A 13,522-nucleotide genomic window follows, 5' to 3' on the forward strand; every position below is an offset into this window, starting at 1 on the left:
TTCGCAAGATCAACATAGTGACGAAACGTGCTCTGTTTGTTCTGTAAGGGCTACTGTACAAACATGGTGGTGACTTTCATGTAAGGGGACCCGCGGTGTATGTAGATATAAATTGCTAATTCTAAGTTAATAAAAACATAACGGTTCATTATGTAAGTTCTTTATACACCTCTGAAAACATAGTTATGTATATTATATTTCTGTCAACAGATCCTCCTAAATATTACACACTGCACCTTTAAGTCACTGGGGTATATTTGTAGCAATAGCCAAAAATACATTATTATCAAAATTATAGATTTTTTTTATGCCAAAAATCATTAGGACATTAAGTAAAGATCATGTTCCAACAGTTCCATGAATATATTTTGTAAATTTCCTACTATACATATTATTTAGTATTTAGATTTTTTTTTTCACCCTCAGATTCCAGATTTTCAAATAGTTGTATCTTGGCCAATATTATTATTTATTCAGCTTTCAGATAATGTGTAAATCTCAATTTAAAAAAATTGACCCTATTATTGGAACATGATCTTTACTTGATATCCTATGATTTTTGGCATTAAAGAAAAAAAGTCTATCATTTTGACTAGGGATGTTCCTGAATCCGAATACGGTATTCGGAAAGGTAATGATGTGTACTACAGCAACGGTAAAGGGAATAAATATGATATATACGAGAAAAATATATTTTAGTGCTTTCAGGAAGCTGTTATTAATATGCGGGACATTGAAATCACTTATGAATGTGCGTTTGCTTTTTACTTTAACTTCTGAGATTTGCGATCACACGCAGCCTAATCTACTGCGGAGCGGCACTACTTACCACACATTTCACAAGATTAGACGTTTGTCAGTGGTGCTCAGGATCTGCAAATCATTCGACATCGTCCTATCGGTCATCTCTCCTTACCTCTCTCTGTTTATGTGGTGAAATCAGTGAAATTTTATGCACTGTAATGTAACAGGCTACTGCTAGCAAGCGGCTAACCATGCCCCATTTGTTGCTCTGTAGAACGCATATTCGTTTTCCGTGCCTTTCCGAATACGGATTCGCTATTCGGGCACATCCCTAATTTTGACCCATACAATGTATTGTTGGCTATTGCTACAAATATACCTGTGCTACTTGTGACTGGTTTTGTGATCCAGGGTCACACACACACACATACATATATATATATATATATATATATATATACTGTAATTAAGCTAGCTGCAAAATAAACATTTCTCATGTTCATCTATTTTAACCTGAAAATAATATGTATATTACTAAAACTGAAATAAAAATTATTTTAAAAATATTTAATAATAATAATAATAATGCTAATTAAAAATAATAGTTCATTTTAGTGAGTACATCAGTTAATTCTAATGAATTCAATGATGTACAATTTTAAATCATTATTTAGCATAGCCAGCTGATACTAAAGCTAAAGACATTTATTTATCTATGGTTAGTCACTGGAAACAGTCGGCTGATGAGGTTCTGAGGTGGGAATTAATTTGACAGAATGACTGATGGTGGGTCCTGCAAGCCAACAGTTGCAAATATGAACACAAAAGGACAAAATGGCTGTCTTTCTGTTCTGGAGTATAAGCTTTGTTTTTATTATTTATGTGTTTTGACCATACAGCTATTGCTCTCACATCACATCAAATGACTCTATGGATCACGAAGGCACACATAAACATCTACTGACATATCCATGAATCATATAAGTGCAATGTTACAGCTACCATAACACCACTGTATTGAAGCGTTCACTGAAATATACAGGAGAAACATACACAGCTGTAGTACAATTATTCTTCCAAACAACCATATTTTTTAAAATAAATGTTCTACAAAGTGGGTTTCAAAGTGATGTCATAAATGAATAATTTTTGGTTCCCCAAATAATCTTTCAGTGAACTGTTCTTTTTTAATTTAAAGAACATTTTCCACTATAGAGAACCTTTTGTGCATTTGAAAGGTTCCATGGATGTTAAAGGTTCTTCATGGAACCATCAATGTCAGTAATGAATCCTTATTTTTAAGCATGTAACACATGTTCCTAAAGAATTTCCTGATATCTGTCGTCATGCTCACAGTACTGTGTTTTTTAGCAACTTCTTTGTTGTAGTGTGATGTACATTAGGAAAATTCATGCTAAGGTGAAGCTGTAAGTGGACTTATTAGACACACCATCTGCAGACATCAGCATCTCTGCCATCAGTCTACAGCAGCCCCCGTCACCTCTAACCAGGACATTTATAGAAGACCTTTTTTACAAACTCCGTAATAAGTAAAAATGACTTAATGGAGGTAAAAAGTTATTATACAAGACCTTCTGATGTTAGAAGTGCATGTAGCTTTCTTCTTATGCTGCTGATTTAGTCCCTGCCTACTGAATATCTATGGGAAACTGTAAAAAAAACTGTAAAAAACAAATATATTCACAAAGTTACCATATATTGCTCCAAAGTGGCATTACAGAAAATAGTGCCTTAAAACCCACCAGCACACAAGATGAAATGACAGTGACAAAACTTTCTAAAATATATACAACAGATGCAAACAACATTCTTGAAGGAAATGGCAAGGAAGGAGAGAACACTTCAAATAAAATAATTGTTGCACAAAAATATGCAATTTTCTTCATGCTAAAGTAAAAAAAAAACTTTTGAAAAACAGTCCCAGGACTGCAGTGTAAATAAATTGCTGACGTATAGATCAGATTAGATATTGACACCCAAATTCAGGTAGTGACAACCAAATTGTCATTAAACCTGACTGAACAACTATAGTTGGTAAAGCAGTTTTAATTTCACATTGACTTTAAATGCAACATTTGAAGGGACGGCAGAAGCTGAAAGGTCTTTGACAACAATATTATGGCTTTTTTTTTTGTAATGCAATCAAATATTGCAAGCGTTTATCAGATGGAAGCCTTATGTCGTCTGATGTGCCAGTTGCTGAGCAGATTGCTTTTGTGTTTAGGGCTTAAAGACAATAGGAGACAATACAGCCTTCCCAAGAGGAGAGCAGATGAAAGCAGAAATGAGAGGGGTGGAGGAGAGAGGGAGGTGATCTGTGGGCGAAGCACACATGCAGAGGAGGACTAATCAGCTCTGTGCAACAATAACACAAAAAGTGTGCTTCACTACAAATGATTGTGTCACTTAAAAGACACTTAAAATTCACCCCAAAAAGTAAATTCATCATTTACTCACCCTCATATCATTTCAAAACTGTATGACTTTCAATGGAACACAAATTAAGATATTTTGAGATTGCATTTTTAGAATTCAATTTAAATTTAACATCAATCAAAATCATGATTTTGTTACAGTACATGTTGCTGGTCTTGTTGTGCACAATTAGTGTATGTTATTCCAATGATCAGAACAGTTGTCTTAATAATCTTTTATCAAAATGTAATAATGGTGTGACATCAAAATTAATATATTATTGATCTGCTACAAACATTTTGGTGCCAGATACCACAGGACACCTTCAGGGGTCTTGTAGAGTCCCAACACTATCTCACGACCAATTCGTACATATTTTACAAGGTGGCTAATTTGTACGACCTCACTCGTTTGATTTTGTACGATTTGTGTGAGGGGTAGGGTTAGGGGTAGTCATTTATACAAATTCGTACAAATTAGCCACCTCGTAAATTATGTACGAACTGCCATGAGATTGGACTGAGAGTCCATGTCTTAGCATGATTATACATGACTATTTGCCTCTAAACAAGAGAACATCATTAAAAATATATATTTCATTCCTACACACACACATACATATATACAGGTGCATCACAAACAATTAGAATATCATGGAAAAGATCTTTATTTTTCGTAATTGAATTTAAAAAAGCAAACTTTCCTATATTCTAGATTCATTGCACACAGACTGAAATTTTTCTAGAGTTTTTTTGTTTTAATTGTAATGGTTACGACTTACAGAAAATAAAAAATTCAGTATCTCAGAAAATTAGAATATTTTTTTCAAAGATCAATCAAAAAAAGATTTACAAAACAGAAATGTTCAAGAACTCCAAAGTAGGTTTAATTATGCACTCAATACTTGGTTGGGGCTCCTTTTGCATGAATTACTTAGATTCTCTATGGGGTTCAGATCAGACGAGTTGGCTGGCCAGTCGAGCACAGTAATATGATGGTCAGAAAACCACTTGGAAGTGGTTTTGACACTGTGGACAGGTGCTAAAGTCCTGCTGAAAAAGGAAATCAGCATCTCCATAAAGATTGTCAGCAGATAGAAGCATAAAGTGCTCCAAAATCTCCTGGTAGATGGCTGCATTGACTTTGGACTTGATAAAACACAATGGACCAACAGCAGCAGACGTCACGGCACCCCAAATCATAACTGACTTCGGAAACTTCACACTGGACTTCAAGCAGCTTGGATTCTGTGCCTCTCCAGTATTCCTCCAGACTCCAGACCTTGATTTCCAAACGAAATGTAAAATTTACTTTTATCTGAAAAGAGGACTTTGGACCAACGAACAACAGTCCAGTTCTTTTTCTCCTTAGCCCAGGTATGCTTCTGATGTTGTTTCTGTTTCAGAAGTGGCTTGGTAGCCCTTTTCCTGAAGACGTCTGAGCGTGGTGACTCTTGATGCACTGATACCAGCTTCAGTGTTTGAATTGGCTTTGCTTGACAGTATTCTCAAGCTTGCGGTCATCCCTGTTGCTTGTACACCTTTTCCTACTCAATTTCTTCCTTCCCATCAACTTTGCATTTAATATGCTTTGATAGAACACTCTGTGAACAGCCACCCCTTTCAGTAATGACCTTCTGTGACTTACCCTCTTTTTGGAGGGTGTCAATGATTGTCTTCTGGACCATTGTCAAGTCAGCAGTCTTCCCCATTATTGTTGTTTCAAAGCACAAGAGATACCCAGAATTTATAGGGATGGTCGAGCCCAGTCTCATGAAAATGCGTATAAATATTACGCCAAATAAAAATGAAAACTTGCGGTATTGATATACGCAAAAATGGACTTTGGCGTAGATATGATATGAACGTGTTTGGCGTGCATATGATAATTTGTTGGCGTGCATATGATAAGCAGGGAATCCTGCACGATGCAGAAGGGCAGTTAGCGCGTCGCCTGTATGGGTAATGCCCACACAGAGACTGCGTGCTCACTGAGATGGAATGCTCACTCAGAGTATGAGTCTTGCTCTTCTCCGCTCGCTGACCTTCTTCAATGAAGGCAGCTCCGCTCTCCTGTTTCTCCTCTCTCAGCAAAGCTCGGAGAATGAAACAACAGAGCCACAGAGCTAAGCAACCAGGTTTGAACGATCCCACGCCGGCTCAAGAGGCCGTGTGCTCACTCTCACCGCAGAGCTCTGATCCACCGGTGTTTTTACACTTGAGAATCACCGCCCCTCTATCCTCTTGGGTGGATCGGAGTAGAAAGCTATCATTGACAACTGTGCAGTTGTGTGTGCGTCACTGAAGCTACACTCAAAGGCGTCCCTGATTTGCTCACATATCCTCTATAAGGCGTCCCCGCCTTCCCCGCTTCACGTTTCTCTTCTCCCAGTCACCTCGGAGAAAGGACCGCTTAACTCGCGAGGCAGAGCAATCAGGCTTGAGTGATTGCACGCTGGCTTATCCCGTGTGCTCAGTTTAATCTGCCAGCGTGTGTTATTTACATGAATGGCTCAATCCTTCTATGCGGATCTTACAATGCTGCGCTGGGCGGCCCCACCTTCCCCGCTCTCACGTTTCTCTTCTCACTGTCACCTCAGAGAAGGAGACAGTAAAATCGCGCCGGCATAACATTTTTCACGCCGGCATAGCCCAGCGTGTTTCACTCTGCACGGAGCGCTCTGATCTGCCAGCGTGTTTACACTAAGGATTAGTGCCTCTTGCAGCTCTTTGATCTGCTATCGCTGCTTTCACTATGAAAGCGTCAGTCTGTCTTTGCTGCGCTCACGGTTATCCTTCTTCAACGAAGATGACGCCGCCTCCCCTGCTCTCGTGTTTCTCCTCTCCCAGTTACCTCGGAGAAGAAACAGTGGACTCGCGGGTTTGAGCGTTCAAGCCTGATTGAAATTACGCCGACCAAGCCCCCACGTTTCACTCTCTACGCAGCTCTTTGATCTGTCAGCGCGAGAGTCTGTGTCTCTCTCTAGACGCGTCTGGGCCACGCCCACAGGGGGCTGACTGCTCTCGTTATGAAAGCATCGAGTCTAGCGCCCAAACGGCCTCTGTCATGCCTCCGAGCACCCCGTTCAGCTCCGGGTGCCGACGGCAATGTGTTTGTGGTAAATACTGTGTACCACAGTACTGTAACATACTGTAAACACAGTACTGTTTACCAATCCAACCCCTTGCCACATGGCCCGAGGCCTGGCAGGCCAGTGTCAAATTTGCTGGTGAAAAGAGCCGCAGAAACGGTTCCACTGGCTCAGGGCGAGTCAGGCTTCTACAGCCGATACTTCATTGTCCCCAAAAAGGATGGTGGCCTGAGATCCACCCTCGATTTCAGACACCTGAAAGACGCCCACATGAAACGGCCATTCAGGATGACTACAGTCATGGCCAAAAATATCGGCACCCTGGTTAAATATGATCAAAGAAGGCTGTGAAAATGAATCTGCATTGTTAATCCTTTTGATATTTTATTTTAAAAATTCACAAAAATCTAACCTTTCATTGGATAAGAAGAATTTAAAATGGGGGGAAATATCATTATGAAATAAATGTTTTTCTCTAATACACATTGGCCACAATTAACGGCACCCTTTTATTCAATACTTTTTGAAACCTCCATTTGTCAGTTTAACAGCTCTAAATTTTCTCCTATAATGCCTGACGAGACATCAGAGACCATTCCTTCATCCAGAATCTCTCCAGACCCTTTAGATTCCCAGCTCCATGTTGGTGCTTCTTCTCTTCAGTTCACTCCATTCATTTTCTATAGGGTTCAGGTCAGAGGACTGGAATGGCCATAGCAGAAGCTTGGTTTTGTGCTCAGTGACCCATTTTTGTGTTGTTTTTGATGTTTGTGTTTGGATTATTTTACGGTTGCGAGATCCAAACATGGCCCATTATAAGATTTCTAACAGAGTCAGTCACTTATTGATTTTTTATCTGTTGGTATTTGATAGAATCCATGATGGCATGTGTCTAAACAAGATGTCCAGAATCTCCAGCAGAAATATAGTCCCACAACATCAAAAATAGAGCAGTATATTTCATTGTACACATGGGGTACTTTTTATCCCTGTGTTCACAAAACTCATCTTGAGTGTTTGCTGCTAAAAAGCTGATTTTTTAGTTTGATCTGACCATAGAAGCCAGTCCCATTTGATGTTCCCGTCATGTAACTGATAACTGAATATGCTGGAGTTTGTTTTTGGATGAGCTAGGATAATTTTTCTTGAAACCCTCCCAAATAACATGTGGTGATGTAGGTGCTGTTTGACAATTTTTTTAAAGGTTTTCTGACCCCGAGACTCAACTATTTTCTGCAATTCTCCAGCTGTAGTCTTTGGAGAGTCTTTAGCCACTCAAACTCTCCTTCTCACCGTGCATTAGGACGATATAGACACACGTCCTCTTCCAGGCAGTTTCGTAACATTTTATGTTGATTGGAAATTCTTAATTATTGCCCTGATGGTGGAAATGGGAATTTTCACTGTTCTAGCTTTTTTCTTAAAGCCACTTCACTAATTTGTGAAGCTCAATTATCTTTTGCTGCACATCAGAAATATATTTTTAGTTTTTTCTCATTGTGATGGATGATTAAGGGAATTTGGGCTTTGTTTTCCCTCCTATTTATATTTCTGTGAAACAGGAAGCCGTGGCTGGATAATTTCATGTTCATAATCACCCTGGAGTGCTCAAAATTGTGAATATGAATGGGAATATACTTCAGAGATATTATACTCATAAGAATTTCTAGGGGTGCCAATAATTGTGTCCAACATGTATTTGAGAAAAACATTTATTTCATAATGATATTTCCCCCCATTTTAAATTCTTCTTATCCAATGAAAGGTTAGATTTTTGTGAATTTTTTTAATAAAAGATCAAAAGGATTAACAATGCAGATTAATTTTCACAGCCTTCTTTGATCATATTTACCAAGGGTGCCGATATTTTTGGCCATGACTGTACACTGAAACAGATCCTCTCGCAAGTATGCCCAGGGGACTGGTTCTTTTCGCTGGAAAATGCCTACCTTCATATCCAGATAGCCCCCCACCACAGGCAAATCTTATCTTAGGAGTGGCTTATCAATGTGCGGTCCTTCCCTTTGAACTGTCCCTAGCTCCTCGCACTTTACGAAGTGCATGGATGCGGCTCTTTCCCCGCTGAAACAGATGGGAATCCTCGACGACTGGCTCATTTTGGCCCAGTCGAAGGACGAGCTACTATCTCACAGATCCTTCCGCCTCAGCCACTTAGAATGCCTGAGACTCAGGGTCAATTTTGCCAAGAGTTCTCTGTCCCCCAGCCAACGAACTTCGTTCCTAGAAGCAGTTTTCGACTCAGTCCACATGAGGGCTGTAGTCGTGCCAGATCATGTGCTGGCCATACAGCAGCTCACGGCTTCCTTCAGAATTGGAGCCTCTTACCCTCTCAAAACGTTTCAAAAGATGCTGGGCCTCGTGTCCTCTGCATCACCATTACTTCAGTTGGGCCTGCCCTGAATGAGACCCCTTCAGTGCTGGTTGAAACCTCTAAATCCGCTCTATGCATGGCATCATGGACGCATCTGCATCAGGGTGAACCAGGCCTGCGCAACAGCCCTGGCCCCCTGGAAGGACCTACAGTGGTTCAAACTGGGTATGACTATGGGATTGGTTCTACAGAAGGAAGACTGTTTCGATAGATGCATCCAACACAGGTCGGGGAGCTCTGTGCGAGGGCAGACCGACCTTCGGCTCCTGGACGAACGCGGAAGGCCAGCTACACATTAACTGCCTCGAAATGATGGCAGTATTTTGAGCTCTTCAGACCTTCTTGCCAGTCCTGAAGGGACACCACATACTAGTCCGCTCAGACAGCATGACGGTGGTGTCGTATGTAATTCGCCAAGGTGGGCTCAGCTCGAAACGCTTTTTCGAGATGGTAAAGCGCCTCTTGGAGTGGGCACATCTCAACGCGTGTGCCTGGCATACTGAACCAAGGGGTAGACATGCTATCTCGGAGCAACGTCCCCTCAGAGGAGTGGATGCTCCACCCACAGACGGTTCAGAAAATCAGAGAGATCTTTGGCAAGGCAGAGGTTGACCTCTTCGCCTCAAAAGACAAACTCTCACTGCTAAACTTACCTTTCAAAGAATGAGGACGCGTTGGCCCACGAATGGCCCAACCTCCCCCTGTATGTTTTTCCCTGGCCACTCTGATCCCTCAGGTAATCAGGCGAGTCAGGGTGCGCAGGCACAGAATGCTTCTGAAAGAACCATCACTGGATCTCAGAGCTGTCTCAGCTGCTAACAGCAACTCCGTGGCCCATTCCCCTGAGGCGGGACCTCCTCTCTCAGGCGAACAGAACGATTTGGCACCCCTAGCCCGAGCTATGGGCCTTGCATCTCTGGGCTCTCGACGGGAATCAACAGATCTCCCCGAGAGTGTCCGGAATGCCATCTCACAGGCTAGAGCCCCGTCTATGAGATGCCTCTACGCCCTTAAGTGGTCGTTTTCTCCGCCTGGTGTGCGACCCACGGTGAGGAACCAACAACATGTGACATATCGGTGATATAGTCCTACTTGCACGAGCTGTTGGATAAGGACTGCCCCCATTCCACACTCATGGTGTATGTGGCAGCTATAGCAGCTTCTCACGCTCCTATAGCTGGACAGTCGGTTAACCTAGTTGTTTGTTTCCTGAGAGGATCCAGGAGGCTACATCCGCCCCGGCCCGCCCCCCCCCCCGGCTGGGCCTCGCCGTCCACCTTCGCCAGGTTCTATAGCTTGGACGTTCCGGCCTTACAGGCCTGGATTTTATCTGCTTAAAAGGGCACACGCCTATCTAAAGCGGTCTAACTCTCAGGCTCTGCCTGTTTCTTCAAGAACGCTCTTGGTCCTATTAATAGTGCTGAGGCTGTATTATGTATTATCGACCGTTGGAACGATTATCTAAAGCTGGGCTGATCTCCTCTTGCTTCCCGCAGAGCTCACTCTGCATATAATTGGTCCCTCTGAGTCCTTATCGCTCAAGGCCAGTTTATATCAGTCATTCTTCTTACATGGCAAGGCGGGATTGAATTGGTTCCCCATTAGCGTCTAGCGACGCAGTACGAGTGAAGTATTGAAAGGGAACATACTCGGTTACTTACGTAACCTTGGTTCCCTGAGATATGGGAACGTGTACTGCGTTCATTGCTGTCTCATTGCTGACTCAGTGTCGTCGCTTCAGTCGAATTTACCTGAGATCCTATGGCGAAATGCCCATTTATATAGCCAGATGGCCCCACCCATTCCGGTGGGCTTCACCACCATAGGCTCGTGCAGCACCATACATATGATACGCATCTACCCCACAACGCTAATCCTACCCATCGCGTAGCATATACATGCCAAAGTCCATTTTAGCGTATCAATACTACAAGTTTTCATTTTTATTTGATGTACTATTTATACTCACTTTCATGAGATCGGGTTGGATGGCCATTTAATGAAACTCAAATGTAAATATTCTAATATCATGAGATACTGGATTTTTGACTTTCATGAGCTGTTAGCTCTAATCATCAAAATTAAAACAAAAAACTTTTGAAATGTTTTGTTTACATGTAATGGATCTAGAATATATGAAAGTTTAACTTTTTGAAACAAGTTACAAAAAAATGTTACTTTTTCACGACATTCTAATTTTTTTAGATGCACCTGTATGTATGTATGTATGTATGTATGTATATATATATATATATATATATATATATATATATTTACATACACATACACACACACACACACACACACACACACACACACATATATATACTGTATATAAGATGATACACATGTACCTCATCTCATTAACCTCAATAAAGGTGACTATCAACAAACATAACTATGCAAACTTTGAACACACAACAAACAACAGTAACAACAACAACAACAGCAACATAAAAAACCAGTGAAGAGTAAAAGTGTTTTATAAAGATACAAGCACATTATTTATTCATGCAGCAATGCATGCTGGGAACTCTTACCAAATCTGCAACTTTGTTGCATTGTTCAAACTCTTGGCAAAGATTTGGGTGCCCTGTTGAAAAAAACAACAACATATGCTGGATAGGTATGTTTTGAAGCTGGTTTATGCTGGTCCTGAGCTGGTTATATGCTGGTTATGTGCTGGTCCTAAATTACTAGCTCCTGCTTAGGACCAGCTTAAACCAGCTGCCATGCTTCAAAACATACCTAACCAGCATATGCTGTTTTTTTTTTTTTAACAGGGTGGAACAACATTTGGGTAATGTTGTTGGTCTACAATGTGTCTCTGTGACTTAAATACACCGATCTCTGCATCAGTTTCAAGCATGAACCTCAACATTGGTCAGTTGCACTATAATGGTGTATTTTGTCAAAACAAAATTTGTTTGTCTAAATAGACAGGTAAACTTACTGGCTGAGCTAGCAGTTGTACGTCAAACCCTTAAACTAACTCTAGATAAGCACAACAAATATTGTTTTACTGGATGAGATTGAGCAATCACTCCAAACTCCAAAAATCACATACTGTAACCTGTTACATAAACACTAGGAGTAATTATTTCCCATAGACACTCACTACCACACAGACATTCACTCCTTTCCCACAATACACACATACACAAGAAAACCACAAAGAAATCCCACAATATGAGAAGACGGTTTCTGCTGAAGCACCTGCTGTGTCTCTGAAAGCAAATGAAAGTTGTAGAAGACTTTAAAAACAAACCCACAGCAGGTCAAAGTGGAGAAGCTGAATAATTCATTGAAGAGCCAGCCAGGACTCTCTGCTTCTCCAAGAGCTAAAGAAAGACTCCCAACATATAATCTACAAAACCATCAGACAAACGCTACCATTTTAGACCAATAATCTGTGTGTGTGTGTGTGTGTGTGTGTGTGTGTGTGTGTGTGTGTGTGTGTGTGACCGAATCTGGTATGTTAGGATGTGTGATTAAGTATTGATATGGATTGATTTTTTTTTTCATTATGCACCATTAATCAAGAAAGAATACTGCAAAATATATTTTGTCTTAATATATTTGCATATATATTTGAAGACTGTGCATTCTTATGTACTCCTCTATGCAGTTCTTTTTAGTATAAATAGTGTGAGTATATAGTGTGTTCACACTGAAAATTACAAAAATAAAAGTGAACTTTAAACACCTGGATGATGCACTTAATTAAATTCATGCACTCAACTGTCGCAGCTTACAGACTCTAATGTTGGATCACATACTAGACAGTTGACTACGTAGTGCATAGTATAAATGCATAATGTATAACATGTAATTTATATAATTTACATGACACAAATTTCCCTATAAAACAAGCTTTCATGGCATTTTGGAGATCAAAAACATCTGCGCTAGTCAGATTCTAACCAAACCAGCTCTTTATGACCTTAAGTTATCAAGAGGCACATAGTGCATCAGCTGCATATAGCAGTCAGTGGTTTGTTTCTATAGCTACAGACTATAATTTTGAAAGTGTATGCCTAATGAATCATACATAAATGGCACACAAAGCATGTTAACCTTCATCTTCTGACTGCTGTTAATAATTATTTCATTCCTGCAATTGATTGTCACCTAGAAACCGACTATTTGCATAAAAATACAAGTTTTGTCTTATGATATCCAGTTCCACAGAAATGAATGACTCACTACAGGCTTTTCCAATCACTCGTGATGTAAAATGTCAGGTTACTCCAGACTCCGATTATGTTATCCATAATGATGTCTGGAAACAAATGACTTTAAACTTAAGTAATCTTGCTTTTCTAGTAAATGTATCTTGAATTAAGAAGGCTTATGTAGATGGTTTATATAGTGTATGTAATGCTTTTATGTTCTGTAAGCACAGAGTCGTTCTTCTGACATACCCTTGTCAAACAGACATATTCATTGTCCAATTGAAAAAGCCCTGAGATTGTTTCAGTGACTGAAGCCATTGCTCCAGCATGTCTGTGGAAATGGAATCGTCATGGCAACAGCTATGTTCATAAACCCTGAAGAGGACAACACAAGTACCCTTATCTTCCCCCTAATGTGCATCTCCATCAGATCATCCTCTATATATCTACTTTAGAATACTGCTCAAAAACACTGCTAAAATCAGATTAATACATCTCAAATTCAGTAGATATGAATTCAGAAAGACAAAAGCTCATAGTCTGTTACTAAATACGATTTAATATCCATCGTGCCTAAGGAGAGAAAAGCATGAAATAAAGCAGGATCATGATTATCACAGAAAATGACTGAACTTTTAGGAAAAGTTAGAATAAAAAAAACTTTCAAGCTTCCAAATAAATGCA

This window comes from Onychostoma macrolepis, chromosome 03 (assembly GCF_012432095.1).
Source record: "Onychostoma macrolepis isolate SWU-2019 chromosome 03, ASM1243209v1, whole genome shotgun sequence".
In the NCBI taxonomy this organism is placed as follows: domain Eukaryota; kingdom Metazoa; phylum Chordata; class Actinopteri; order Cypriniformes; family Cyprinidae; genus Onychostoma; species Onychostoma macrolepis.